The 25,430-nt window shown below is 41.1% G+C and overlaps 1 protein-coding gene and 1 pseudogene across 1 annotated transcript in view; one reads left to right on the plus strand and one right to left on the minus strand.

Annotated features, from left to right (window-relative positions):
- Positions 1 to 25,430, minus strand: part of DCHS2 (dachsous cadherin-related 2) — a 290,076-nt gene that overhangs the window by 175,012 nt on the left and 89,634 nt on the right. The gene's annotated exons all lie outside the window — the stretch shown is intronic.
- On the plus strand, positions 845 to 16,493 carry LOC132519556 (prothymosin alpha-like; annotated as a pseudogene).

Genomic DNA, 25,430 nt, shown 5'->3' on the forward strand with positions numbered 1-25,430 from the left:
CATGTCCAGTGAATGTTGAAGATATAATCATTTTCCAGAAAAAAATTGCAAACAATACAAAGGTCCATCACAATGGAATTGGTTAATTTTAGATGTACACAGTGGAATCGTATGCGTTTGTTAAAAAGAATAAAACAGATCCATGTGTACACACATAGAAAAATAACCAGGATATATTGTTAAGAATAAAAGTTGTAAAATTTTATAGGTACAGTAAGATCCCACTTTTGAATTTTAAAAAATAACATATGTGGTACAATGGTCCTGTTGCTTCTGAGTCTAGGGCGTCACAGGCGAAGGGAAGAGAAGGGCTTTTATGGTTCTCCTGGAGGGACAAGGGCTCTTTTTGTGCACTATGTTGGGTCGGCTAGGGAGGGACTCCCGTCCATTATGAGAGATGTCTTAATATTCCTTGGATATTCCACAGCTGTCCAGGTCTTCCTCACCTCTACTTCAGGAGTAAATCAACCTCTTCCACTCCAGAAGCAAAAGGGAAGGATCAGAGAATTACTGGGGCTGAGTTTTCAAGAGGAGATAAGGTGCTGAGGGAAGAGAGGAAGAGTTAAAAAGACTGCCGGACTAGGGCAAAGGAATACTTCTTCAAGAGAGAGACCACATGCAAATGGGAATGAAAGCCCGAGCCAGAGCATGGCAGAGGGGCAGTGAGGCTGGGAGTACCATGCCTGACTTCCCAACCCTGTCAACTCCATCATGGGCTGCACTGCACTCAAGAATCTAAAATACAAATGAGACCATACATGTTTGGGGGCTCCATCCAGAGGAAGAAAATCAGATACGACTTTCCCTGCCATCACCGGCACTCCTTCAATGTGAGCAGCAGGAGATGAAGATGATGGGCCACGTGGTACTGCCTGGCCCAGTGAAAGGTAAGGCTCATTTCCTTTTGACCAGTTTCTTAATTCAAGATAGAAGACCATTCTGCTGAGTTACAGCAATGTTACTATTTCCAGAGGAAATAAAAATCTGAAGAATATAACCCCCAAACTCGTAACAGATATTCTCTCTTGGAATGCAATCATGGCAAACATTCACTTTTTAAATGATGTGTTTCTGTAAACAGTGTTTTCTATTGAGCCTGCTTTACTCCACGTGTGTGTGTGTGTGTGTGTGTGTTTGTACACACATATATATGAAGCTTCTATGTTGTATGATTTTTAAGGGTCACCTTTGCCCCACTCCACCCATACAGGACACCCTGAAAGTCTGAAAAGTCTAGAAAGGGGAATTGGTTGCTGGTTTTTTTTTAAAGGATCCACATTTAGCTAGAATGAAGTGAGAGAGTAGCGTTGACATATATACACTACCAATTGTAAAATGGATGGCTAGTGGGAAGCTGCTGCATAGCACAGGGAGATCAGCTCGGTGCTTTGTGGGATAGGGAGGGTGGGAGGGAGGCTCAGGAGGGAGGGGATATGGGGATATATGTACATATATATAGCTGATTCACTTTGCTGTACAGCAGAAAGTAACATAGCATTGTAAAGCAATTATACTCCAATAAAGATGTGAAAAAAAAAAGGATCCACGTTTAAGTGGATCCTCTAATCATCACTTAGAATCATGTGACTTTTATCTTGTAGTGGTACCTCTCCTGTATATGTTTTGTAAAACAAAGGGGTACCCTAAATTTATGCACAGAGGTCTTTTATATCTGAAGGGTGTACTTTCAGATATAAACACAAACACGTACACCCTAAACTCAAGGGGGACCCATGGGTTTGAAAAATCCTAATGAAAAGACAAATAGTGGGAAGGCAAAGTGGGGAAATCCACACTATAAACTTAAGGCTGTAAGTTCCATTACAGACTCCAACTTGCTGATTTCATACTGGGAAAAGCATCATAACCACAGCTGGCAAATGTTAAGGTTTGGAAACTTAGACACCTTAGCAGCTTTGCTTTCCTGGAGGAAAAAGAAGGTAGTGCAGGTACATGTAATGGAAGCACGGGCTGCGCTACTTTGCCTCCCTGCTCCCAATACAAACACATTTACAGAACGGTGTATTATCGTTAAGCACACGGTTTAGGGGATTTCCTATTACATTTCTGTGTTCCCTCTGTAAAGAACTACAGGAGAAAGATTCCCCAAGTCTTTAGTTACAGGAAAGTAAATGCTTCTTCTTCTGAACAGGAGGAATGTATCTACATGAATCCTGTCACTACAGGAATAGTTCCAGCCTTAACACATGTGCGTGATCCTACAGACTGTATTTCCATGTGCTAAATTCTTCCTAGCTTAATCTTACTGTGCCACTTCCCTTATCTTTTTCCCTGATTTCCTTAATTTTATTTTCATCTTTGTGAATTTTGTGTAGTTTTATTAGCAGCTTCATATTACATTTTTAATTAGGTGGAGTACAAAATACATTAACTTAATCAATATACACCCGCAGATGTGTGCACTTGTGGTGCACATGCCCATACACTGTTCTATACTATGTCAGCTAAATATTCTTGGTCCTCAGAACGCCATCTAAGGGACCCAGCTAAAGTCCTTAAATAGTACTTCCTCAAATAGTCTTCGCATCTATCCTTATAGCCCCCTGGACTGCCCCATCATTGATCACCCTTGTGGTCTGTCCTCCCCCACGGAACAAAAGCTCTTCACGGAGAGGGACCATTTCCATCTTGTTCTCTGTTATTTCCCACTGGCCAGCAGGGTGTTTGGTGCAGCCAAGCACTCAATAAAGCTCCCTGTTTTAACGGAAAGTTTCTGCTCATTGACCATGTTCTATTTGTACACTCAGAAGCTTATCAAATTCTTTATTTTTTAATTTTTACTTTATTTATATTTTTTATACAGCAGGTTCTTAGTAGTTATCCATTTCATACATATTAGTGTACATATGTCAATCTCAATCTCCCAATTCATTAAGCTTATCAAATTTAAATGATGACTTAAAGCATTTCCAAAGCACAAGCAAAGTTTCTTTCCAATGCAGATTAGCTATAGGATTTTACATAAAGTAACTGAAGGAAGGGTTTTCTTGGAAAGAACTCAAACATCCTTAGTGGAGAAAAGCAGCCAAGTTAAGAAGGAAAGTGAAAGAATAAATAAGAAGACAAAGAGAAATTAAGGTAATAAGAGTTGCTAAGGAAGGAGAAGAAAGAGCACATGGAGAAAACACTACAGTTTATTAACTAAACGTTTCTTTATGTGTTAATAGTATGCTAACATTTTCAATATGTTTTCATTTGACTTAAAAAATTGAGGAGTTATTCAAGGGAAGAATTCTTAATACCATTTTATAGGTTAGAAAATTGAGTGAGGTAAACATTTGTCATTTTGTGGTTATAATGCATCTTGAGTTTGGGAGAAGAAATTGAGCATAACCAGCTGAGGCCTCTCTGGGATTTTCTTTTCAGATTCGGTCAGCCTTAACTTGAACTCTTTCTCAAATATAAATTCTGTGTCTGTCCTGTTCAATACTTTATCCTCAGCATGTAGAAGAGTAGCTGGCCCATTATAGGTACTTAATAAATATGGAAAAAGGGAAGGAAGAAAAGAAAGGAAGGAGGGAGGGAGGGAAGGAAGGAAATAGTGAGGGAAGGACAGAAGGGAGGGAGGGAGGGAGGAAATAACCAATTGAATAGTCCCTGCTGTCTGCCACATAGTAAGAGGCCTTCTCCTTCAAGAGGCCTTGAGTTACCCAGTGATTCCCATTCCTGTTTGGTAATTCTAATTAACAAACCCAGCTGGCCACTGGTCTAAAAGAACATTCTCTAATCAGCTTTAAAGGTAATTAGTGATGAGATTATGATCCCATCACTACTGACTCCTGAGATCTCTTAATTGGCTCTGAACTCAGGAAGGGAATGAGTTCCCAATGCCAACAGTTGCGTTCAAAGTTTCCAGTGTCCCTAACCCGCTTTTACAAATTATTTTCTCTTGTTTCACTCTTAGTGTCTGTGTTCAATGACTTGCTACCTCTTCCCTGATGTACTGAGCTGAAGTAATCTTTCCTTCCCCTGAATTCCCATAGAATTTCATTCTTATAATACTGACCATTCCTTATTTGATTTATTTGTATGTCTTAAACCTTCCTGCCATCACTTCTTTAAACAGGATCTCAAGGAATTGGAAGGAACTGGGGAGCCTAAGAAAAGAGGAAGGTTTCTTTGGTGAAATTAACAGTCTGAGCAAAAAAATAAGAGACATGACTGTCTAACCCAGGCCATCGTGGGTGGAGGAGGCTCAGAGGCAGGTTGTATAAGCCAAGAGTAGACAAGGACATTGTACCATGAAGCAGGACATGCAAGCAAATGTGTCCTTTATTCTAATGACATTGGAGAGTCCCTAAAAGTTGGAATAGGGAGGGGACATAAACAGTTATCTGACTGAGCATTTATTAGGCAAAAGTATCTTACGTATTTGTCAAATCCTATTTCACCACACATATAATTTGGGTTAGGACTTAATAACTGGTTATCGTCTCTATTTCTGTTCTCAACCTCTTTCGTAAATTAAGCCAGAAATTTGAAATCGGGGCTGTCTAAGTCTAGGAAACCTAGTCTGCATTCAAGAAGAAAGCTCCTTTGTACTCCTGAAAATGGCCCAACTTAGGACATGAGCTCTACTTAAATAAAAGATTGCATCACATGTCATGTAAGAAGTTCACTTACACTTCTTAGGCTCCTTACCAAATATGACTTGCTTTTTCACAAAACTGTGACACCCTTTAATCCCATGGTGCTATGTCCTCTGCTTTTCTAGACAACTGTCCCTTCTTGGTGGCCAGGCTTTCCCCTGCTCTTTGAGCCCGACTGCGCCATACAGTCCGAGTTTTACCCACTTCACAATTAACACTCTCAAGGACAGACAACGCGTTTACTTCTTACAAAAGGTTTCCTTTTATGTTTTTTGGTTGTTTGTTTTGTTTTGTTTTGCGGTACGCGGGCCTCTCACTGTTGTGGCCTCTCTCGTTGCGGAGCACAGGCTCCGGACGCTCAGGCCCAGCGGCCATGGCTCACGGGCCCAGCCGCTCCGCGGCATGTGGGATCTTCCGGGACCGGGGCACGAACCCGTGTCCCCTGCATCGGCAGGCGGACTCTCAACCACTGCGCCACCAGGGAAGCCCGAGGTTTCCTTTTAAAAACTGCATTTCCTGAGACTTGGATTTCACCTCTGCCGATGAATTCTGTAGTCCTGCTTTCACAGCAACAGCATCTTAAAATGAGGAGATGGGGGGTCAGGCTGGGAGGCATTTCCCTTCTCTCATTCACAAGAAAATGAAGAATGAAAACCTGGCACATTATCTCAGAATATCTGCTCATCTTTCAGCTGGATAAAGTAGAACTATGTAGAAGGGATGCAAGAGGAGAGACTGAAGATATTTTTTTAAAAAGTGTTGCTGAGTAGACCAAGGACCAAGCCTGAAAAGGAGGTGAGGATGGGTGTAGAAGTAGAGATGCTTTGGGTTTTGTTTTTGCTTTGGGAAGAGAAGTCCCATCTGCTATATGTTTACCTTCTATCCTTTTTTAAAATTTAATTTTTTGAATTAAAATTGTATCTATTTAAGGTGTGCAACATGATGTTTTGATATACATACATCTAGTGAAATGATTAACATAGTTAAGTAATTAACATACCCATCTCCTTATTTGTTACCTGTGTGTGTGGGTGTGTGTGTGTGTGTGGGTGTGTGGTGAGAGCACCAAATATCTACTCTCTTAGAAAATGTTCACTATACAATTCAGTATTATGAACTATGGTCATCATGTTGTACATTAGATGTGTAGAACTTATTCATTCCACATAACTGAAACTTTCTACCCTTTGACCAACATCTCCCCATTTCCCTTACCTCCCCGCCACTGATAACCCACTGTTTTACATTTTGTATTCAACTTTTTTAGATTCTACATACAGGTGAGGTCATGCAGTATTTTTCTTTCCATGTTTGGCTAATTTCACTTAGAATAACGTCCTCCAGGTTTATCCATGTTGTCATGAATGGCAGGATCTCCCGTTTTAAGGCTGAATAATTCAAAATCTATGTCCTTACAAAGACTTATATTGTGATCAATGGATATGTATTGATTTGATTTTAATTTCATTTAAATAAGGAATTACATATGGTACATTTTCTCCATGCCCTATAAGAATAGGGGCACTAAATAGGATTTTGAATCCTGGATTCATCATTTACTGATTGTGTTAAGTGGGAATAACAGCCACTTCCCAGGGTGAAGATTCAATGAAATAATGTACAGAAAGTGCCCAATGCCTGACACGTAATAAGCACTCAAAAAAAATTATTATTCCCAGTTCTCATTTTCCTGCCCACCTTCCTGTTCTTACCCATCACAACTCCAGCCCTTCCAAGGTCACACTGAGGTAGTTCTCAACAACTACGCCGCAATACATCATTTCAGGGCTCAGCAATGAGGCATGTCTCAGATAATGTGCTTATGGTATAGGATAACTTCCAAAGTTCTTGAATAATTTTTGGAAAATAAATATTATTTTTTATTCAGGTTTAGTTAATTTACAATATTGTGTTAGTTTCAAGTGTACAGCAAAGTGATTCAGTTATACATATATATATTTTTTTCAGATTATTTTCCATTATAGGTTATTACAAGATATTGAATATAGTTCCCTGTGCTATACAGTAGGTCCTTGTTGTTTATCTATTTTATATATAGTAGTGTGTATATGTTAATCTCAAACTCCTAATTTATCTCTCTGCCCTTCCCCCGCCCCACCTCGCTATCCCATTTGGTAACCAAAAGTTTGTTTTCTATGCCTGTGAGTCTATTTCTGTGGAAAATAAATGTTACTCGATGTCTATCCTTATCAGGCTATCCCCAGGATAATGTCACTCTTAGTGATTCTCATTCCAGTAAGCTCCCAAGTAGGACCCTTCCCCTCAAACTGACTGCCAGCCCCAATCACTAAAGTCATATACAGGCACGTTTCAGAACCTCGGAGATACTGGGGTTCAATTCCAGATCATGGCAATAAACTGAATATCACAATAAAGTGAGTCACACAAATTTTTTGATTTCCCAGTGCATATAAAAGTTACATTTACAATATACTATAGTCTTTAAGTGTGCAACAGCTTTAGGCATATAAAATGTACATACCTTAATTTAAAAATACTTTATTGCTGAAAAATGCTAACCATCATCTGAGCCTTCACTGAGTCATAATCTTTTTGCAATAATAACAACAAAGATTATCAGTGGATAACGGATCACTGTAATGAAATATAATAATGAAAAGATCTGAAATATTGTGAGAATTACGAAAATGTGACACAGAGACACAAAATAAGCAAATGCTGTGAAAAAAGGCATTGATAGACTTGCTTGACACAGGGCTGCCACAAACCATTAATTCATAAAAAATGCAATATCTGCAAAAAGCAATAAACGTATGCCTGTAAAGTTACTAGATGAAGACATTCAATTCTCCATTCCTATTCAAAGCTAAGGCCTAAGTCTAGCTTGCATCCTCAAAAACTCAACTCACTAAGGTATCCTACTTAACAGAGTCTTTCACTATAGGTGTGCACACCTCAGAGCAGCACATCGACAGAGGCTTTAGAAAGACTTTTTCCTTTAACCTGATCAAATTCTTAGGACCTCACTCCCACTCCGACCTCCTTCTCACTAGTTGAGGGGGAATAGGAAACAGACTTATTTTACCCTTTATCAGCAAAAGCCCTCAGTGTTTGTGGCTTTTTTTCCATGCCTCCAAAACATCATCTTAAGAGGAGATCTGGAGTTTCATGAAAGATTTCATGATATCTGTGTTCTGGGAGAACTGGAAACAGAAACTGAGCTGTAAATGCTGGATCGTCATGCCTGAAAGCAATTTCCATTTTCCATTCTGGATTGATTTTAAAATATGGTATCATTCCCAGAGCTGTTAAGAATAATTCAGCTTCTACCTTCCCACCCTTCCCCTTGCTCTTAATCCTTCCCTCAAAGCAGATGGCATGCAAGATTTTAACATTAAAATCTGCCAAGAAACATGAAAAACTAGTAAACAAATCTGTTAATAGTTAGAAATACTTTATGGAAATATATTTTTTAAGCTCTCTGCATTTAGGGGGGAAAGCCCATCATTTGAGACGTGTCTCATGGCTGTACAATGACGTTATTGGGGAGTGGGGTTGAGAACTACTGAGTCACAGTGTTGTGATGGATAAGGACAGGAAGGCGGGCAGAAAACGAGAACTGGGGACAATAATAACTGTCTTGTGGAGTGCCTACTCATAAATGAACATTTTGTTTTCATTTGGAGTTCTTTATTTTCCAAGAAAATAAAAAAAATCACACTAGATGGGGAAACGGGTTGAGTGTAAGATGCAAATTCAAGGCCAGCAGAGGGGGTTGGTGGCAAAGGGATTCATATACCAAAGTTGAATCCATAACTAATATAGGTCTTTAGTGGCTGAGCAGTAAACAGACTAAATTCCAGCTGGGCCCAGAATGTTCTCCTGAGGTTTTCGAAGCTCTGAGCTGTTTCACAACAGTCAGGGGAACCTAGGGGTCCCCCTGGAAACAAAGGAATAGAGAGGGAATTCCAAACTGCTGTGAACAAGCTGCAAGAGACTATAAATCCACAGCACAGGGTGCTTCAGCCTGTACAAGCAACCAAGAAGAAATCACCAGGATTTTCATTTATAAAGCAGAGGTAAAATTTCCCTTTAAAGTGACTAGGCTCTCAGGACTATCCCTTACCATTTGATGGCAGAAGGCTCACTGCAGAACCTCCTTCAAAGGCCCTTTTTACCCAGGAAATCAGAGATTTACACTACACCCCTCAGTACCCACCCCCCATGCCATGGGGATGTTGTGTTGTATGGTAGTTAAACAAGAGAGTTGAAATCGCTTGGGCATGCCACCTGAAACCCTTAGTTTCAGTATGGTCACACTTTCAAAAGAACACCAATCTATTCTGAAAGCCAAGAAGAATAACAGAGCTCTTCAGGTCTTCTTAAAGGGATGACCAGAGTCTTCACACTGCTTCCAACAGACAGAATTCCCTAAACATCCTTCTTGGACAGCTTTGCCTTCCCCCAAGTTTTATACTCAGGATAGCTACGATATCCCTCCCTCTCTCCCAGCTCTGTTGTGCTCTCATTCGCCTCTTCCTCTACCTGCAGCCACCGTCATTCTCTGCCCAGACCCCACCTTGCTCCCAACTTGTGAGCTGCCGACTACATCCATCTCCAGAAAATGAAATGGCGTCCATGCCCTTACCTTAAGCTTTTTTCCTTCATTTTTTAAAGTTATAGTAAAAGTTATATTCAGATATGTGTCAATCTTAAGGTATAGTTAGATGAGTTTTGACTAATATATATGTACATACTGCATATATATTAGTATACATAGTATTTCATGGTATATATATATATATATATATATATATATATATATACATACATATGTGTGTGTATCTGCATAACCAACACATGATTCAAAATACAGAATATTTGTCACCCCAGAAAGTTTCCTCATTCCTTCACCCAGTTACTCTCCACCCCATAAACAACAACTATTCTAATTTCTATTGCCACAGACTAATTTTATTAGCTCATTGACTTCACATAAATAAAATATCAATAATATATGTGCTATTTTGTGTCTAGTTTCTTTGACTCAAACATAGGGGTTTTGAAATTCATCCGTAGTGTTGCATGTTTCAACAGATCATTCTTTTATACTGCTGAGTAGTGTTATATTAAATCCACATAGCACAATTCATTCCCATAAACGTGTGTTGTTTCCAGTTTGGGGCTACTGTGAAAGAAGCTGCTATGAACATTCTTGTACGTGGCTTTTTACCCACTTTTCTTGGGTAAAAATCTAGGCATGGAATTGCGGGGTCATGGATAAGTGTATGTTTAACTTCATTAAGAAACTACCAAACACTTTCCCCCAAAGTATTTTCCCAGCAACACGTGAGACTTCCAGCTGCCCCACATCCTTGCCAACACTGATGAAGTCTTTTTAATTTTATCTATTCTAGTGGTCGTGAAATCTTCATTTCCTTGAGAATCAATGACGTTGAATATTTTTCCACGGATTTATTGAACGTAAATACATCTTTTTTTGTGAAGTGTCTGTTCAGGTATTTTGCCCATTTTATTGATTTTGATATTTTATTATTGATTATAGCAATTTGGCAAATATATTCTCCCAATATGTAGCTTACTTTTTCATTTTCTTAATGGTGTCTTTTGATGAGCATAACTTTTTAATTTTTATGAAGTTCAATTTTACCAGTTTTTTTTTTTTTTTTCTTTATGGTTTGGGCTTTTCTTGTCCTGAGACATCTCTTCCTACCTCACGAGTGCAAAGACATTATCCTGTGTTTTCTCCTAGAAGTTTGAAAGTTTTAGCTTTTACATTTCGGTCTACGAGCATCTTCAAATTAGTTTTGTGTATGGTATGAGAATATGGTCAACTTTTTGTCTATACAGACATCCAATCACTTCACAATTATTTATTGGAAATACTTTCTTTTCACCACTGAATTGCCCTGGTATCTTTGTCAAAAATCAACAGTGAAGATCTCTTCTTAGACTCCAATTCTTTTTTTTTTTACGCGGGCTTCTCACTGTTGCAGCCTCTCTCGTTGCGGAGCGCAGGCTCCGGATGCGCAGGCTCAGCGGCCATGGCTCACGGGCCCAGCCGCTCCACGTCATGTGGGATCTTCCCCGACCGGGGCACGAACCTGTGTCCCCTGCATCGGCAGGTGGACTCTCAACCACTGCGCCACCAGGGAAGCCCTTAATGTTGTATTTTTATCATCATTCAGTTCAAAATATTTTCTATTTTTTTTCAATTTCTTCATTGATTTATGGATTATTTAGAAGAGTGTTACTTAATTTCAAATATTTGGGTTTTTTTTTTCCTAGAAATGCTTTTGTTATTGATTTCTCTTTTTTTAAGATTTATTTGTTATTTATTTATTTAATTTATTTTTGGCTGTGTTGGGTCTTAGCTGCAGCACACAGGATCTTCGTTGAGGCATGTGGGATCTTTTGTTGCAGCGCACGGGCTTCTCTCTAGTTGTGGCATGTGGGTATTCTCTTCTCTAGTTGTGGCGCGTAGGCTCCAGAGTGCATGGGCTCTGTAGTTTGAGGCACGTGGGCTCTCTAGTTGAGGTGCGCAGGTTCAGTAGTTTTGTCACACAGGCTTAGTTGCCTAGTGGCATGTGGGATCTTAGTTCCCTGACCAGGGATCAAACCCACGTCCCCTGCATTGTAAGGCAGGTTCTTTACCACTGGACCACCAGGGAAGTCCCTGATTTCTAACTTAATTTCACTGTGGTCAGAGAACATATAGTCTCTGTGCTTTCAATCTTCTAATTGTGTTGAGATTTATTTATGACCCAGTATTCAATCTATGATGTTAAACACTCCAAGTGTAGTTGAAAACAATGTATGTTCTGCAATTGCTAGATAAAGGGTCTATAAATGCTAGCTATGTCCAGTGGAGGAGAGTTGTTTAAATCTATGTGCTCTTTTTTTTTTTTTCTGCTTGGTCCATCAATTACTAAGAAGGGCTGTTAAAATCTCTGACTTACCTATTTTACTATTTCTTCCTTTAGTTCTGTCAGATTTTGCCTCAGGTATTTTGAAACTCTGTTACTAGATACATGCACATTTATGATGATTATATCTTTATGCTTAACTGTCCTTTTATCATCATGAAATGTCCTCCTTGATCTGTGACAGTTTTTGTTTACTTCATCTGAAAAGACAAAGCCACACCAGCTTTCTTATGCTTATTATCTGTAGAGTTTACCTGTTGTTACCCCCACCCCGCCCCAGGGCTCCTCTGGCCATTTTCATAACTTTCTACTTATCTTTAGCTTCTGGCAGTTTGATAATGATATATCTAAGTGTGTATCTCTTTTTGTTTACCCTGCTTGGGATTTGCTGATATCCTTAGATATGGACAATGATGTTTGTCTCCAAAACTGGGGATTTTTTAGCCCTATGTCTTCAAATATATATATTTTTGTGTTGCCCCATTCACTTCCTTCTCCCTCAGGAACTCCAATTATGTGTATGATAGATTATTTTGTCCCAGAGGTCGCTAGGCTCTGTTCATTTTTTAAAAATATTTTTTCTTTCTATTCATCAGAATGAACTTTTTATTTAAGATATTGTTTCAGATACTGTTTTTCACTTCTAGAGTTTCCATGTAGATCATGTTTATAGCTTCTATTTTTTTTTTTTTTTTTTTTTGCTGACATTCTCACATGTTCCATCGTTAAGACCAACCCTTCCTTTAAGTCCTTAAACATATTTATAATAGATTCTTTAGTCTTTATCTGCTAAATCTAACCTCTGGGTCATCTTGGGTCCATTTTTCTGGGTCATATTTTCTGGCCCTTCAGGGGTTTGGCAAGTTTTATTATATTGCACACTGGGAATTGTATATGACACATTGTAAAGAGCTTGAATTATGCTGTCTTCCTTTAAAGAGCTGGCATTTGTTCTTAGGGTACGGCCCTTTCTTGAGGGAACGGTTCTTATTCCTAGGATGTGGACTCTCTGTGATCTCAAGTGAATGCCCACGTTGTTCAGTGGCGTTTCCCCACCTTTGCAGTGGAACTCCCTCTAGCATCTCCTGGCACTGGGCAAACTCCGGTTTCTCGCCGTGGGGTTTCCTCTCCCCGGTTACACCTCACAGGAGGTGTATGTGCACAGCCCAGGCCTGGGCCACAGACCTCAGATAAACACCCACACAGATTTTGGGAACCCCTCTGAGCAGCTTCCTCTTCTCCAGCCCCTCTATCCACAAAGTTCAGCAGCGCCAAACCGCAATTACTGCCTCTCAGCTCAGCAAGACCACTGCTTTCTCGGGTTCCCCCTCACTTCTCCACAGTCAGGAAAGATCCCTGAACCCAAGAGCCGGGGCAAACAAGGGCTCCTGTCCTGTGCTTCTCTGCTCTGCCTGTTGTCTAACACCTGCAAACAGCTGCCTCATCTATTCTGTCTGCTCCGTAGCTGTTTATGGTAGGAGGATTACTCTGTTGTGGTCGGAAGTGCAAATGATAGCCCTCAGTGTTTTTCTTGTGAGAACCAGCCCGGCCCAGGAATGTTAATGACTAAATGCCTTCGTCTCATTACATCTTGCTCCAAGAAGACTTTTTGGAGCCCTGACAAGTCAGCTACATTGTCTTCTCTCTGAGGGGTTCTGTGTTACACTTACTTGTGGCCAGTGAATCTCTTCTTTTTTTTTTTTTAATTCTTTTTTTTTTAAAGATATTCAGTAGAAATGTTTTCTTTAATAATTATTTATTTATTTATTTATTTTTTGCTGTGTTGGGTCGTCGTCTCTGTACGAGGGCTTTCTCTAGTGGCGGCAAGCTGGGGCCACTCTTCATCGCGGTGCGCGGGCCTCTCACTATCGCGGCCTCTCTTGTTGTGGAGCACAGGCTCCAGACGCGCAGGCTCCGTAGTTGTGGCTCACGGGCTTGGTTGCTCCACGGCATGTGAGATCTTCCCAGACCAGGGCTCAAACCCGTGTCCCCTGCATTGGCAGGCAGATTCTCAACCACTGTGCCACCAGGGAAGCCCCAGTGAATCTCTTCTGACTTTCCGGAGAGATCTCACCTTCCTTTTTCCTTTTGCTCTTGTGTTTGGGCACCATCACCAGTTTCCCAACTGCATATGACTGCACATGCCGAAGTTTCTCCTAACACCCTCTGGAGCTGTGGCTGTGGATCAGTGGCTGTCTTGGAAAGGAACAGTCAGCATCAGATTCCAATCTTCCTCTCCTCTAGGGTCTGCATCTCTCACAAGAGAAGAAAGATGCCAGGTCCACCTAGTCCTTTCCCTCGTGAATGCAGCTTGACACCAAACTCTCCCAGAAGAGTGGAGGTGCCCACTCCACAGTCCTAGGCAGTTCTGAGACTGTCCAACACATACTGGGGTCTGGGATGAGCCAGAGAACAAGTGGTCACTGAAGTCCCCTTTATGACAATAAGGGGAGGACAGGATACACACTAAAATGCCCAAATTCTGGGCCTGAGGGGCTTTTGCTTGGAATCGAGAGTTCTTTCCCTTCTTCTCCACTATGGGAACTTTCTCACTTATTACAGATCTGACTTTAGGAGGGTGAGTCATATCTACCTTAATTTCTGGTTCAAAAAGGATCTCATATCTGGTCTCTGTTAATCTGATTCAAGAAGGCTACTGAGTTTTCCTTCTTTTTTTTTTTTTATTGTCAACCCCAATCTGCTTCACCAAGAGCAAAAACTCAGGCCTCGCAGGTGTGTGGAGAAGCACAGGTTATGCAGTAAGTGAACTACGAATGCCTCTAGTATGGACCTAGTGCAAGCAGACACTCCAAACTGAATACACACAGAAAACCTTTCTCTCTTTCCTGTTAAGCAGCTAAAAAAAGTCCAGTGGGGAGGAGAACTGGATGAAGGCAGTCAAAAAGTACAAACTTCCAGTTATAAGCTACATCAGTACTAGGGATGTACAACATAATAAGTATAATTACCACTGTTGAATGCTATATGTAAAAGTTGTTAAGAGAACCAATCCTGAGTTCTCATTGCAAGAAAAAAAATTTTTTTTCTATTACTTTAATTTTATACGTATGTGAGATGATGGATGTTCACTAAATTTACTGTGATAATCACTTCATGATGTATGTAAATCAGATCAAGATGCTGTACACCTCAAGCTTATACAGTGCTGTGCGTCAATTATATCTCAATAAAACTGGAAGAAAAAAAAGTCTCAGGAGTGCTCTGTCCTTCCACATGCATTGTTTTAAAGCAGAAACACAGTCTACCCCAGCAGAGAGGTCCTGCTAGCTTTGGTCAGAGGCTAAGAGCACAGACACGGACAGTCCCTGTCTACGTCCGTGAGATCCTCTGCACAAACTGAGTCTCTCTCCCTTGGTCTTTTGTACATGCTTCCTTTCTCTGGGGTCTGGAAGAAAGCTGGCTGTACCAGTGCTTGCAAAGGCTGCCTAATTGCAAGCTCCACAAGAGTGGCCCTAGAAGAACAACTTCCTGTTGCTGGTACAGGGCAAAAGCCTGTCTCCAAGCATCCCCATGACCACATCCTGCATTTTCTCCTTCCTCCAGACCCCCTCACTCCCCCATCTCCTTCCAAAAGCTAGTTTCTAGACCCTGCCTGCTGCTCTTCCAGTACAGTCCATCTCTCTCCCTAAGACCACCCGTGTCACAGGCAGGACCTCTGGGGTCTGTTCAACAGTATCTCTCACTCCATATGGATTTGATCTGGAATTAATCTTGGCGAGCAAGTTGAAAGATGAGAAAGTTAACACTCATATAACCTTAAGAGTAACTTCTCAAATACCTAGATTGCAGGATTTTAGCGGTAAAAATGCAGATTTAAAACACTCCTTTAATGTGTGAAATACATTCTTTAAAACCACATTAATAATATCTCACTTGGACTGGCTGCTCTGAAAAGCCATCTTTGCATTGTTCCCTTGTCCGGCTCCCCACGCGCCGCAGCCGCCTCCGCCGCGGACTCCGGCATCTTGATTGCCAGAGTCGTTGAACTCCTGCTTTCTTCTGAATCCGCTGCATCGGATCACCGGCGTGCCCCATCATTGTCAGACGCGGCCGTGGATACCAGCTCCGAAATCACCACCAAGGACTTAGAAGAAGGAAGTTGTGGAGGAGGCAGAGAATGGGAGATAGGTGCCTGCTCATGGAAATGCTAACGAGGCAAATGGAGAGCAGGAGGCCGACACTGAGGTAAACGAAGAAGAGGAGGAAGGGGGGAGGAGGCAGAGGAAGGCGATGGTGAGGAAGAGGATGGAGATGAAGATGATGACACTGAGGCAGCTACAGGCAAGCGGGCAGCTGAAGATGATGAGGATGACGATGTTGACACCAAGAAGCGGAAGACGGATGAGCATGACTAGACAGCAAAAAAGGAAAAGTTAAACTTAAAAGGCCACCCTGACCTAGTCACCCTCCACTTCCTGTCTCAGAATCTAAACGCGGTCACCTTCAAGTAGAGAGTCCTGCCCGCCCGCCCGCCCACTGCGGGCAGCGCCACCCGCAGATGACACGCGCTCTCTACCACCCAACCAAAACCACAGTGCGAATTTGCAACAGGGGAGGAAAAAGGAACCGAAACTTCCAAGGCCCTGCTTTTTTTCTTAAAGTACTTTAAAAAGGAAAATTTGTATTTTTTATTTACATTTTATATTTTTGTACATATTGTTAGGGGGTCAAGCCATTTTTAATGATCTCAGATGACCAAACCAGCCTTCGGAGCGTTCTCTGTCCTACTTCTGACTTTACTTGTGGTGTGACCATGTTCATTATAATCTCAAAGGAGAAAAAAAAAACTTGTAAGAAAATCAAAAACACCAACAAAAAAACAATCTTATTCCGAGCATTCCCGTAACATTTTTTGTGTATATACTTATATGTACCATAAGTAGTTGATTTGTATGAGATGGTTAAAAAAGCCAAAGATAAAAGGTTTCTTTTTTTTCCTATGAAGTTGCTGGGATTTTTTTTTTTTTTTTGGCCTGTTTGATGTATGTGTGAAACAATGTTGTCCAACAATAAACTGGAATTTTATTTTGCTGAGTTGTTCTAACAAATAAATAAATAAATAAATAAAATAATAATATCTCATTTGCAACCCAGTGATTACTCCAGTTTAAATATTACTATGGTGCCTGAGCTATGTTTAATGAACGAATTTAATAAGACTAGCACTAAAATTCTATCCAGATTTCTTGAGGATAAACTTCCATAGGAGACCAATCTATAATTCATATATGTTGGGCAGGGAAAATGCAATATACTGGCCTTTCCTAATATGGGCCATCACCATTTTCGTACACTACTTCACTTCTTTAAACGAGCCTAAGGTTATAAATAGAAGACTTGGGCTTCCCTGGTGGTGCAGTGGTTGAGAGTCCGCCTGCTGATGCAGGGGACACGGGTTCGTGCCCTGGTCCGGGAAGATCCCACACGCCACGGAGCGGCTGGGCCCGTGAGCCATGGCCGTTGAGCCTGCGCGTCCGGAGCCTGTGCTCCACAATGAGAGAGGCCACAGCAGTGAGAGGCCCGCATACCGAAAAAAAAAAAAAAAGAAGACTTAAGAGTTATAAGGAAAATTCAGTTTCTAAAGAGTTGTTTTTAAAAGCACAAAATAGCTCATTATGAATCATGGAGCTCTCTTTTTCCAAATGAATTCTGTCTTGTCAACATTGGAAGTGAAGAGAAACCACAGCAAGCCTCTAAAGGAACATCTCTCTGAGTACAGAGAAGGAAGTCAGCTCCCTTCCCTCCGCTGGAAAGAAACCATGCTCCACCCTCCTTAGACCTCAGCCTGCCCTGGAGCGGAGACTGGGGGTGCTCCCCTCCCCAGGCCTGCTGCCTCTTGCAGCTCCCTGCCCTCGAGTCGTTGCATGAAGTTTCCACCTGCCTGGCTGCCTGTGCATTGAGATCTGGAATCCCAGAAAGGGGGAAGCAGGGGCAATGCTGCCACGGAGAGGAAGGAACTCACTTGGGGCCCAAATTCAATCTGTATGGGTCTGTCAATGAAAAGAGCTTCCTCTTACACTAGTTAAATTTAAAATCTTAGGCACACTTGATATGCACTAGGTTGTCAGTCAATTTAATATTTCAGCAAATGGATGCTTCTTTTATTTATTTATTTATTTATTTATTTATTTATTTTTGCAGTACGCGGGCCTCTCACTGCTGCAACCTCTCCCGTTGCGGAGCACAGGTTCCGGACGCACAGGCTCAGCGGCCATGGCTCACGGGCCTAGCCGCTCCGCGGCATGTGGGGTCTTCCCAGACCAGGGCACGAACCCGTGTCCCCTGCATCGACAGGCGGACTCTCAACCGCTGTGCCACCAGGGAAGCCCCTGGATGCTTCTTTTAAAACAATCCAACACACCTTTGTAGGGCCAAAATGTGGAAGATCATTTCAATAGCCCCTTCTCCTAAATCTTTAATGCATTCTTCATAAGACAAACCAAGTCCTCTGAAATAAGGACAGTGTCTGGTATATAAAAAATGTTCAATACGTGTTAGCTATTATTATTAGGATCCTGTTGAATAACTGGAACCATCTGGAATGATAAAATTGAAACTGAGCTCCCTGAGTAGGAACACGGTCTTCTTCAATACAGGGCCTTATTACAACTGTGTATAAACTGTAAATGCTCAATAAATGCTTGTCAAAAGGCACACAGGTAAGGAGGAAGGGGGAAGGGAAAGAAAGAGAGGGAGGGAGAATGGCAGCAAGCTAGTACCTACCAATGCGATTTCTACACTGAGTGGGAGTTGGGAAGGAAGTAGGTTCATTTTAAATACAAGTCTATGAGTCTAAAAGGATTGTAGCATCATCCAATCACTTTAGCCAAATTGTTCCTAAAACATGTCCTATCTCTGCACTTTGGCCCATGACGTTTTATAGTCCTGGAATGCTCACTTCTTCTTTCCCAACAATGAACACTCTACTCATTCCTTAAGCTCAAATGCAATTACCCTCACTCCATGCAGTGTTTCATCTTCCAATTGCATCTTCCAGAAGCAATCCCTTCCTGTTCTCAAATATAAGTGTTAGAGTGTACTAGACTTTTATTACCGATAACCAGTTTTATGTTGCTAGTTATGTTTTCATAAACTTATTTTGGATCACTTCAAATAAACTGTAAGTGCCTTCAAGGCAGAATCAATATGACATCCGAGATCACCAACCATTGTATATAATGTTCCATTTCCCTCTGGCTCTGGATGTCTTCCATGCTCCTCGAGACCAACACTGTCCACGTTTTTCCCCCTGCTCTGTTCCCTGGAAGGCTGACTTGTATGGACTACATCATCCAGCTCCCTCGCCACGTGATGTCCAGTGGGTTAGGCCAGTGGGGAGCCCGTGCGGTGGACAACTTACTTCCTCAGTTCCATCCCCACAGAGACCCAAGGGCTGGCTGAGGCCTGCACTGAAGGTCAGAGCCTCTGTACAGTGGCCCTCTCCACCTGGTCCTCTCCATCCTTCAGGAAACTGGGTCCTCCAATTCAGGGTTTGCCTCTGTTTCCAGCCTTAAAGCACTATATTAATTTCCACGGTTTCCTTACTCATCTCCTGCCCATATCTTTATAAATAGAATTTTATTAAACTTTTCTCAGTTATAATTTAAGTACACCTCTGTTTCTTGCTGAGACCCTGATAAATACCTCTGCTTTATTTTCTTTTCCACACTTAATATCTGAAGTAATCTTATTAATTTGTTTATTTACTGAGTTTTGTACTCTTCCCCCCACCGAAAAAATAAGAATAAGCTCCACTGTCTTGTTCACCATTATTACCCTCAGCTTCTAGAACAGTGCCAGACAGAAAGGAGGTAGTCAATGAATATTCGTTGACTAAATAAACTATATATATAGTCCAATTCAGAGTAACATTGCTACGTGTTTAAGAGATGATTCCAAAGCACTGTCAGTTATTAAATCATTTTTTCAAAGTTTAGAACAAAGTGTTAACTCAGCCTGAATACAGCATTTCTTTAAACCCAATAAAAATACAAAATGCTTAACCCTGTACATTTTTTTAACATCTTTATTGGAGTATAATTGCTTTACAATGGTGTTAGTTTCTGCTTTATAACAAAGTGAATCAGTTACACACATACATATGTTCCCATATCTCTTCCCTCTTGCATCTTCCTCCCTCCCACCCTCCCTATCCCACCCCTCTAGGTGGTCACAAAGCACCCAGCTGATCTCCCTGTGCTATGCGGCTGCTTCCCACTAGCTAGCTATTTTACGTTTGGTAGTGTATATATGTCCATGCCACTCTCTCACTTTGTCACAGCTTACCCTTCCCCCTCCCCATATCCTCAAGTCCATTCTCTAGTAGGTCTGTGTCTTTATTCCCGTCTTGCCCCTAGGTTCATCATGACCTTTTTCTTTTTTTTTTCTTAGATTCCATATATATGTGTTAGCATATGGTATTTGTTTTTTCTCTTTCTGACTTACTTCACTCTGTATGACAGACTCTAGGTCCATCCACCTCACTACAAACCCTGTACATTATTTTCCTGAAGTTGAGCTTCTAACATTAGCAGAAGCAAAGCAAAAAAATCCCAGAGAGTGTAATACAGAATGAAGACAAAAAGGCATCTCTAAACAACCTTTTCTTGCCAAGGGAAACATGATACCTGCCAAAAAAATTAGGCAGTAATTCAAGAAGTATCTCTGACATCACTGTACACTTGTTTCCCTACTCAAAACAAAAATTTATCACCTACTGTCATTGGACTGCCATCCAAACCCAACCTCCCCATTTCCTGCCTAAAACTGTGCTTTGAAAGTACTAGGACATTAATACTTACCAAGAAGGGGGATAGGCCTTTTCTTACATAAATGCCTAAAAATTAATTTAGGTATTCAAGATAGAGAAGTGAAGGGAAGTGAGACCCCACTCACCTCTTTCCTAAATGAGATACGATGGATGATGGGGAAAAGCAAGAGTGGATGGACAAAAGGGGGTGGTTTAGAAAGATCTGAACCTGCCACAGCAGTCACGCCATTGGGAAGGCAGCAGTTCTGCAGTGGGAGCCCTTTCCCAACAGCTGCCAATAGAGTGAGGTTGGGTCCACAGTTCCCACATGAGCTCATGTGGGTGTGGCAAAATGCTTGTCCCCTGTGCTTTGTCTCCAACAAGCTTTAACAGCTGTTCAGTTGCCTAACAAATGGCTATTTTCTTTCACTAAATGCCTTATCACTGAATTATCCTAGTGAGAATCGTGAGGTCCTAATGAAGCCATATTATCTGCAGATTAGTAGATGAGGAAACTAAGCATAAACATAAACAGTATTTTCAGGAATTTGCTATTAATTTGAGGGTATTTTCTATCACTTAGCAGGATTTATCTCTAATCTTTTCTCTTAAATACTGATGACACATTTCATAAGTTGTTCTGATCTATGCATAGATTTCACTGCATATACGTTTGATTGCAGCCCATGACCCATTTGTAACAGAACTTCCTAACTTCTTCCTCATTTTCAATATCCTCAGGTTTCTCAGAGACTCAGCCTCTCCCACTTCCCACGGGTTCCTGACCTCTGGGGGTGTCACCACATTATCACTTGGAAGCATTCCCCCTCCCAGATCTACCCTTGATTTGGGCATGCGCCAGAATCCCTGCTTACTCAGAGAAGCAAGCAGAGGCAGTATGAGATTACTCGGGTATTTATCACTTACTCCTGTACTGAGGGCAAGCCAGAAAGTCAGTGCTTTTAGCTAAAGATTCTCAAGTCAGTCGGACCCTGTATATTGGGCACTGAGCTCCAGGCCCTGCACTACAGAAAGGGGAGCCAGTCAGGAGCTGAGGGAGGCTGTGAGGGAGGCTGTGACTATGAGACCAGATCAGATTCAGGCTCAGGTGCACTCCTGTCCAGCAGGGGTCTCCCAACCACACAGATGCACTCCAAGATTTGGCCAAGAGGACAGATGGAATTGTGGGAAAAAAACATACATTTATTTTAATAATTTTTTGACCTCTTCCATTTTTTACTTTGATATTTAAACATTTTATCTTATATATATTTTACATTTTATGTATTTATTTATAAATTATAAGTAAAATTGTTATTTATCAATTTAAATGTTTTATAATTTATTTATAAATATTTATATAATTATATATATATTTCTGGTATTATATAGATTTGTTTATAATTCCATATATTTTTACAGAATTATATACTTATATACATAATTATATATATACATAATTCTTATATATAGTCTATAAGGAAATCAATGTATGTTGGAGACGAGTACGCGACAATTTTTATTCACAGGTATATTCAATCAAAAAAGTTGGAAGGCTGATTCTGCAGAAATGAGATGCAAGCAGAAGGACAAGCAGGAAGGGGGTGCTCACTAAGACAGGACTAGCTCCGTGGGGTTTGGGGAACACCCACAGGACACAGGAGGAGAAGGGATCTGGAGACCTGGAGCCTGGAAGGAGGGTCCACCCTGCCGACACGGAGGACTGTGACCACCGGGAGGAGGCAGTGTCACTGCCCGCTGCCGGGTTTTCTATTTCCCGCTGGGATAAGAAGCCAGAGGGTCAGGGCTGCCCTTCCAGCTCCGCACGTGGTCGTGAGCAGCTGGCTGGCCAGGGAGGCTGTGTTCACCCGGCATCTTCTCTTTTCCTTCAGGCCTCTGGTGCTGTTCCCCACGCATGAGGAACTAGTCTCCCTTCCGATTTTGTCCTCACACTGAGTCCTCTTACTATTGCTCCCCGTTCCTGCCATCTGATCCTCGAATTCCTCCTTGCTCCCAGCTCTAGAGGCGACGTCTCTGACACCTCGACACACGCCGATTGAAGGCTCTGCGCGTCCCACGCTCTCAGATCACACGGTAGCTCCACCCACTTCCAGAGCAACCAACTTACCACACAGGGGAACTGAGGAAAATCAAACTCAATAAACGTTTATAAATCTCGCCAGTGTTCCCATGTGTAACACTGTGCTTTCTCTGTTGTTTTTTAAATCTCAAAGCTGGAGGCCGAGAAGAGGAAAGGCAGTATCTGCTCCAGTTCCTCGCTGCACCTTCTTACACGATCTTGGCAAAGGTTCACATTTGCAGTCAGCTTCATTCATTTTATTTCCCAGATGTTTTTTACACTCCAGGGCCAAAACCAACACACTCCTTCCCTGTCCACCCGGACTCTGTCTGTCCATCCCTTCTGCACTGCCCGTCCAGCCCCCGGGGGCAGGTTTATTACCATATTTACCCGCTTGCCTGGGCGGCCTCTGTCGGAAGCCACCACCTTCAGACCCTCATGACAGTCCGGAGTGCGTGGCTCATCAGCGGGGTGGGGACTCAAGAGTCATTCCTTCCCATTTACACTGTGGACTCCCTGGTGTAACTGTAAGCAGATTTCTGACAGTTTGATGTTCAAGATGAGTAGCCCTTCCCAGACTTTCTTAGCTAAGCTAGGTAACTCTTTACAGTCAAGCCAAAGCACTCTGTTCTTATCAATGGTTGCTGGACTTAACTCCCTCATGGCAACTGTGGCCCCGTGAGCTTCTTTCAAGGCTGGAACTTTGTGATATTTTTTGGACCTCAGACAAGAAAAACCCTCAAACATTAGCAGACTGCTAACATTAACGTTTTACAAGTCACATTGCTCCACACAATATTTGGAACATACTTATACTTTAAAAAATTATTTGTTGTTTAGCTGAAATTCAAACTTAACTGGGTGTCCTGTATTTTTATTTGCTATATCTAACAACTCTACCATGGCCTAAAGAAAAATAATGTCCTAGACTAGGAGGACCTGCACCAAAAAAAACTCTGAATAGTAAAAACAACCTTAATAATCAGACTTTCAGTTCTCTTTCTATCTCCCACTACCAAGACAGAACCACGTGCTGTTTCCCAACTTTCAGAAAACAAAATAAGTTAATAAAAAGAATTTTCTCAATTTTAATCTTTTCTTTTGCAATATTTTCCCTAACCATTTCAGCCAGCAAACCCCAGTGGTTGGCAGAAAAAGTGAACAACTGTTAATAGGAAAAGCACCTGACCATTCTTGGTTTGGGAGCTTACCTTTCTCATGGTCAACTTTATATTATACTTTCAAATTTTCTGGTAGTAAAATTCTTCCTAGTAAACAGGATAGTTTTAAATGCATCTGTGTTTCATAGTATTCTTCCTGGGACACAGTTATTGGAATAAATGTGAAAAACATCAAAATAATCAAATCTATCCCTTTTATTTTAGATTTGTAGAAAATGAGGCTCAGACACCTCTAAGAACTTGCCCAAAGTCAAGCAGATGGTCCTGGTGTATGTATGACCCAGATGCCTCAGTGCCCAGACCAGGGCCGGACAAAGGACAGGACACAACTTTTCAATCAGCTGAAGCCCCTTTCAGGGCTCCCCGAGTTGGTGAGTGCCTTTCATCCATTCACTGATCCTCCCTTTCCTTCTTTCACCATTTACAAAACAATGATTATCATACCCCTGAAGCTAAAACAAGAAAAAATATATCACAGATGTTTAAAAAGTATTTTATTAATGTGTCTATTTTAGAAAAGTCGATGTAACAAAATAAGACCCTATGTGTTTGGACACTAAATACCGATGTTCTTCCCCTTTTAGATCCATGCCCTCCTTTTATAGTAAACATTTTGTAATATATATCCTTTCTATCTTTTGTAAAACCAGTATAAATCTCCTATCTGTGATATAAAGGAAAAAATAAAAGGAAAGTAATTTATAATAAAATAGCACATATTTCAATATATAATGATTCAGGTATGACTATACAAGGACACATAATGAGGGAAATATGTGCACAAATTTTTTATTGAAGTATAGTTGGTTTACAATGTTGTGTTGGTTTCAGGTGTACAGCAAAGTAATTCAGTTATACATATATATGTATATATATGTGTATATATATATATATAATTTTTCAGAGTCTTTTTCCATATAGGCTATTACAGGATATTGAGTAGAGTTCCCTGTGCTATACAGTAGGTCCTTGTTGATTATCTATTTCATATATAGTAGTGTATATATGTTACTCCCAAATTCCTAATTTATCCCTCCCCTGCCACCTAATGAGCAAGTATGGAATTATGAGAAATAAGACACCATTCAATACGTCTTTGTATATATTTTATAATTTGAAATAAGGGCTACAAAAAGATATACACACAGAGAATCAGCATAAATGCTGCACCTGAATGCTTCATATTTGACATTTTAAAATAAGGGCTAAATCAGTGCATATTCATGTGCACACACACCCACACAAAGTCAGCGTGCACAGGCCAGCTACAAATGCAGACTGACACAGGCCTCCTGAATTGGTGGCGTGATTTAGCAGGCAATGCTGGCATCAGTGATGTATTTTGCAAAACGGTACAGTTACAGAGACAACAAAGTATCACCTTCCCTCAACTTACATGGTAGTTGTATTCTTGGGTAATTCAGAGCATATTAAATCAGTGCACAAATGATTTTGTGTTTACATAGGAAAGAGTAAGGTTCTAGGCTTAGATGATTATAAGTAGATTTTTCATCTACTTGAATATTGAACTGTTCAGTCAAAATTTATGAGGAACTCAAGCAAATTCTACACTGTGTGGGAAATTGAGAAACAGCAATTATACTAAAGAGGGCAGGATGCATTAGGAAGTATGGACACGGCACTATAGGAGCAGAAAGGAAAGGAAGCAACCGACTCAGTCTGGACATGTAGAGGGGTTTCCAGGAGAGGAAGTGCAGTGATGCTTGAACCAAGTCTTAGAACTAGAACAAAAACAAATAAACAAAGCCAGAGAAGACAGTGTAAGTGGACAGGTATTTTGCTATGAGTGAATGTGGGGTGTAGGGGAAGCTGGGGGTGAGGCTGGATAGATGCAGGCAA

This window comes from Lagenorhynchus albirostris, chromosome 4, assembly GCF_949774975.1.
Source record: "Lagenorhynchus albirostris chromosome 4, mLagAlb1.1, whole genome shotgun sequence".
In the NCBI taxonomy this organism is placed as follows: Eukaryota; Metazoa; Chordata; class Mammalia; order Artiodactyla; family Delphinidae; genus Lagenorhynchus; species Lagenorhynchus albirostris.